At 40.8% G+C, this 6,210-nt stretch overlaps 1 long non-coding RNA gene across 1 annotated transcript in view; it reads right to left on the bottom strand.

Annotated features, from left to right (window-relative positions):
* LOC127010012 (uncharacterized) overlaps positions 1-5,864 on the bottom strand; it is a 129,961-nt gene extending 124,097 nt beyond the window's left edge. The window contains exon 1 of the long non-coding RNA XR_007762780.1: positions 5,733-5,864. This is a non-coding gene — a long non-coding RNA (uncharacterized LOC127010012). The remainder of the gene's footprint in view (positions 1-5,732) is intronic.
* Positions 5,865-6,210: the final 346 nt, after the last annotated feature.

Below are 6,210 nucleotides of genomic sequence, written 5' to 3'. Positions count from 1 at the left end.
TTCCTGTTGTGTGTGTGTGTGCTTCTGATAACACACACACACACACACACACACACACACACACACACACACACGCATAAAACATAACACTACCACTATTATTAGCTCTCCTCCACCTCCTCCTCCTCCTCCTCCTCTTCTCCTCTTTCATGTGTTGTCGGATTATTCAACACTCACAAAGGCAACACTAGAAGCTCATGCAACGACAAACATAAGCTATTAGTTAAACCTACATTGGCTTCCCCTGAAAAGAGAAAACGTGTGGGTGACTGAAAATGGGATGTGGTTGTTAGTATTTTTATTTGAGGTTAATAAAAAATGTTTGTAAATAGGAGGGATGGAAGGAAGGAAGGAAGGAAAGTGAGAAAGAAATGAAGGAAAGGGAGAGAGGAAAGGAAGGGGAGAAGGGAGGAAAGAAGGGAGGGAGGAAGGAAGGTAAGGGAGAAAGGAAAGGAAGGAGGGAAGGAAGGAAAGAAGGGAGGAAGGAAAGGGAAGGGAAGGAAAACAAGAAATTTGGAAGGAAAGGAGGAAGAAAGAAGGAAGAAAATAAAGAGGAGAAGGAAGGAAGATACGAAGAGAAGAAAAGAAAGAAAAAGGAGGAAAGGAAGGAGGGGAGGAAGGAAAGAAAGGAGGAAAGGAAGGAAGGAGGAAGGAAAAAGGACATAGTGAAAGAAGATAAAAAAAGGAAATGAAGAACAGAAAGTAGGAAGGAATAAAAAAGAAAGGGAAGGGAGGAAAACACGAAATTCTGAGGGACAGGAAAACGAAAGAAGGAAGAAAGGAAGAAAAGAAGAAAGGATGATACGAAGGGAAGAAAAGCAGGAACAAAGGAGGAAAGAAGGAAGGAAGGAAGGAAGGAAAGAGAAAGGGAAGGAAGGAAAACACGAAATTATGAAGGACATGAGGAAGAAAAATAAAGAAAAGAAAGAAGAGAAGGAAAATAAGAAAAAAATGAAGGATGAGAGAAATAAAGGAAGAAAAATATATAGAGAAAAAGAAGAATGGCAGAAAGGAAGGAGGGATGAAAAAGGAAAAGTTAGAAAAGGGAAAATAATAAATACATTGGAATGATAAAGATAAAAAAATAAGTAAATAAAAGAGAAAAGAGAAAATAAAGATAAAAAATAAGTAAATAAAAGAGAAAAGAGAAAATAAATAAAGTGTAAAATGAATAACTTAATTTTCTCATTTTTCTTCTTCCTCTTTCATGCTTTCCTCTAAGTTATTTTATCCTCCTCCTCCTCCTCCTCCTCCTCTTCCTCCTCCTCCTCCTCCGTCTCGTTTTACATTATGATGTTATCTACTTTGCTCACCTCCCACAGTTTTGCTTCCTCCTCCTCCTCCTCCTCCTCCTCCTCCCACCTGCATTATATTCTTCCTTCCAGCCTCGCTTGTGAGTCTAATGGAGGCGTCTGCTCTCTCTCTCTATCAACTTTATCCCCAACAAAGAGAATGCAATATAAGAGAGAGAGAGAGAGAGAGAGAGAGAGAGAGAGACGGGCACGCATACTTAAAAAGACTAATTAGGTGAGAAAAGGAAGAGAAAGTAATTAAAAAATAAACAAAGACGCGAATAATAATTATAATAATAATAATAATAATAATAATAATAATAATAATAATAATAATAATAATAATAATAATAATAATATGCCAAACTAATTCGCACACACACACACACACACACACACACACACACACACACACACACACACACACACACATTTTAATACTTTCGCTTTTTATTCTTTCCATTAAATTTTCTCTTTCACTTTTCACCTCACAAATTACCTACACAACCAGTTCATTAAGTCTCTCTCTCTCTCTCTCTCTCTCTCTCTCTCTCTCTCTCTCTCTCTCTCTCTCTCTCTCTCTCTCTCTCTCTCTCTCTCTCTCTCTCTCTCTCTCTCTCCTTCCTTCCTTCCCTCATTCATTCATTTCTCTGATTTTTTTTTTCCTTTCCTTCTAATGCTCTTTCTTCCTTCCATCCCTCCTTTTCTTCCTGTCTTTCTTCCTTGCCTTTCCTTTTTCTTCATTATTTACTCTCCTTTTTCTCCCATCCTTCATACATTTTGTCTTCTCCTCCTCCTCCTCTTCCTCCTCCTCCTTCTCCTCCCATTGTGTCAGTTTTATATTTTCTTTTACGTGTTTTCTCTTTTATTCTCGTTTTTTTTCCTTTTCTTCCCTTCTTTTTCTTTTTTGTTTATATTTTCGTGTTCTAATCTATCTTCTATCTTCTCTTCTTCCTATCTTTATCTTCTCTTCGTGTCTCTTCTCTTCCACACACTGCTTCTTACTCCTCTTTCTCTATTACTACTACTACTACTACTACTACTACTACTACTACTACCAACACCACCACCATCACCATCATCATCTTCATTCAAACAACATATCAATTAAACAATGGTGAAAGTCTACCACCTGTCTACCTGTCTATCTGTATACCTGTCGAGCAATCAGCGTCTGTACAGGTGTGCGAAGGGGAAAGGAGTTTACCTGTATTACTTAACGTCACCAGGTGAACCACTACCTTAAGCTGCTTACAGGGATAGCAGTGGTTGTTTGTGCATTGCGAGTGGGGAGATTGGGAGGGAGAGGGAGAGGGAGGACGGTAGAGTGGAAGGGAGGGGAGATGGAGGGAGAGGAGGGATAGGAGAGGTGGAAGGAGAGGAAAGAAAGGGGTGGGATGGAAGGGAGAGGAAAGGAAGGGGAGGGGAAGGGAGAGGAAAGGAAAGGGAGGGAGAGGAAAGGAAAAGGAGGGAGAGGAAAGGAAAAGGAGGAAGAGGAAAGGAAAGGGAGGGTGAGGAAAGGAAGGGGAGGGAAAGGGAGAGGAAAGGAAGGGGAAGGGAGAGGGAGAGGAAAGGAAAGGGAGGGAGAGGAAAGGAAAGAGAGAGAAAGAAAATGAGAGGAAGAGGAGGAAGAGGAAGAAATAAAGAGGAACGAAGGATCAGAAGAAGAGGAAGAGGTTAACAAAGGATAACAAAGCATGTGAAGAGGAAAAAGAGAAGTAAAAGATAGAGAAAAACGAAGGAGGAATAGAAGAGAAGGAGGAAGAGGAGGAAGAAGAAAAAGAGAAGAAAAAAGAACAAGACACTAGACGAAGCGAAATAGGAAAAGATAGAGAAAAACGAAGCAGGAATAGAAGAGGAGGAAGAAGAAGAAGAAGAAGAAGAAGAAGAAGAGGAAGAGGAGCTATTTGTTTTCCATTTAGCAAGGAAAATTTTAAGGCGTTGTTGTTGTTGTTGTTGTTGAAAGGTTAGTGTGTTAATTAAAGGGAAGGTGTGAAGAATGTGGGTGAGAGAGAGAGAGAGAGAGAGAGAGAGAGAGGAAACGTTTAGTCAAGCATTCTTTCTTTTCCTCATTCTCTCTCTCTCTCTCTCTCTCTCTCTCTCTCTCTCAAAAATATCACAAATCCACAAAAGCGAAGAGAAACAAAGAAAAACAAAATAGAGAGAATGGGAAACTAAAACCAATCAAAACAATAACAAAACAAAATATAAAATCCACAAAAAAATACAAATAAATAGATAAATAAAATAGAGAATAAAATAGAAGAAGAAATCAACTAGTAAAATCAACACAAAATCAAGTCATAAGTCATAATACGCAGTTCGTTTTCTTTGCCAATAGCTTTTAATGGAGGAGGAGGAGGAAGAGGAGAAGGAGGAGGAGGAGGAGGAGGGGGAAGAGTCGGCGAAAGGGAGGAAAGAAGAAGGGAAAGGAGGAAGAAGGAAAAGGAGGAAGAGAGAATTGAGGAAGAAGGGATGGGAGGAAGAGGAGAAGGAAGGAGGAGGAGGAGGAGGAGGAAAGAGGAAGGAAGGGAGAAGGGAAAGTAGAAGGGAAAGGAGGAAGGAGGAAAAGGAGGAAGAGATAATTGAGGAAGAAGGGATGTGAGGAAGAGGGGAAAGGAAGAAGGGAAGGAGGAAAGAGGAAGGAAGGGAGAAGGGAAAGTAGAAAGGAAAGGAGGAAAGAAGAAGGGAAAGGAGGAGGAAGAAAAAGTGGGGGTTAGAGGAAGGAAAACAGGAAGAGGAAAGAAGAACAAGAGAAAGGAGGAACAGGAAGAATGAGGAAAAGGAGGAGGAAAAGGAGAGAAAGGGAAAGGAAGAAGAGTAGGGGATAGTTGAGGGAAGGGAGGGGAGGGAGGGGGGAGTGAAGAACCACCTCCCTTGCATAATCATGAAGGCTTTTATTCAAATCCAGTGATAGCGAAGTCAATTTGAGTCGGCGGCATCAGGCAAAGCTGCGCTGAGTCTGAGTCGGCCGCTAGTCTGTCATCTTTGGCCTAAGTGAAGCTGCCCGTGGTTAAGCTAAGCCCCCAAGCTGGCCTGTATAGCATTTCTCTTATTATTTTATCTAGTATTTCTGTTTTTTCCTGCTATTGTTTCTTTCGTGTTGTTTCCTTGCACTATATATCTTTTTTTCATGCATTTGTTAACTCCCCTAACAGATACAATGTGATCTTTCTCCTTCTATTTATCATTTTTCTATTCATCTGTTAACTCCCCTAATCGGTCCAATGTGATTTTTCTCCTCTTTCTATCTTCCAATTCCTGTTTATTTCGTGTCGTTCTTTCCTATCAGTATTTATCTTGTTTTTCATTGATCTGTTTACTCCCCTAATCGGTCTAATGTGATTTTTCTCCTCTTTCTATCTTCCAATTCCTGTTTATTTCGTGTCGTTCTTTCCTATCAGTATTTATCTTGTTTTTCATTGATCTGTTTACTCCCCTAATCGGTTCAATGTGATTTATCTTGTTTTTCATTGATCTGTTTACTCCCCTAATCGGTTCAATGTGATTTTTCTCCTCTTTCTATCTTCCAATTCCTGTTTCTTTTGCTGTTGTATTTTCCTTGCTCCTACTTTTTTCATAATCCCACATTTTGTCCCATGTAGTCCTCGTCATATTCCCTTGTATCCTAATCCTGTTTTTCCTACTGTTTCTTGTTCGTTCCTTTGAGGTGCCTTCACTCCTCTCATATCTTGCAGTCAAATCTATTCTTCGTCTTTCTCTTGAAATAAAAATAACCTAACTGCCATTGGTTGTGAGAAAGCGTAAATAAAATGGACCATATCAAATAACGGTGTGTGGGGGAAGCGGGGGAGGGTGGGGGAGAGACGAATCAACCCTATTTCTCATTTCGTTAACCATCAAGGGCAACACGCGTTAATTTAGTCACGATTAAGAGGTCAAAAGTTTATATGGAAAGTTTCCCGAGCATTGTGTAAGCCGGAAATTCATAAAAAGGTCTTTCTCTCTACAAAATATTGACAAATGGCAACGATTCAGTTTGTTGATTCAAATGATGACGATGATCCTCCTACTCTTCTTCCTTTTCCTTTCTCTTCCTCCTCCTTTTCCTTATTCCCATTCCTCCTTTCACTTGTTCTTCTTTCCTCCTCCTATTTCCCTTCCTCTAACCCCCACTTTTTCTTCTTCCTCCTTTTCCTTCTTCCGCCTTTCCCTTCTTTTTCCCTCCTTTTCCTTCTACTTCCCTTCTTCCTTTCCCCCTCCCTTCCCCTCTTTCTCCCATCCCTTCTTCCTCATTTTCCTCCTCCCTCGTTTCCCTCCTTCCTCTCCATTTCTTCTCTCTATCAAGTCTGAAATATCTACAGAAATGCTGATTTAACTAGTCTACGGTGCCGCATTAACACAAAAGGAACCTTATTAAGACATTTTCAGCCCAAACTGGCGAGGTAAACAACAGAAAACTCAAGAAATGGTCCTTACCTCACCGCCGGACCGAGGAGCAGCGACCAACCTCCACGACACTGGGTTTTGAACTGTTGGTCTGTTACGTCACGAAGACAGTTGAGTGACGTCTTGCGCGGGTCTTGGTCTTGGCTCGGAGTGGGGGAGGGGCGGGGGGGGGGGTTAGTCACTCCATTCAGCAGGGACTAAAGCATTTATACCGGAGTGCTCCCTTACGTCAGACCTGAAGTACAGAGGTAGAGAAATAAAGGTTTTCAACTTCACCCCTCACTCAAGAAACTAACTATCTGATAATGTGTGTTTGCCTTCATCTAGCTGACTCACACAGATGGCTGGGCTAGGTTATCTGAACAATTATTACCCTCACCACAAAGTAATAATTTTTCAGGCACAGGACTTAAGGGAAATACACAAAAACGGCTTTCAACTTCACTCACTCAAGATTTCAACTCCAGCCAGAAATGGAGCCTAAATATTTGCCAAAGTAAATATTTTT

This window comes from Eriocheir sinensis, chromosome 42, assembly GCF_024679095.1.
Source record: "Eriocheir sinensis breed Jianghai 21 chromosome 42, ASM2467909v1, whole genome shotgun sequence".
NCBI lineage: Eukaryota > Metazoa > Arthropoda > Malacostraca > Decapoda > Varunidae > Eriocheir > Eriocheir sinensis.
Note: the sequence above shows the minus strand (reverse complement) of the source record. Positions and strands in the feature narration are given on the sequence as shown.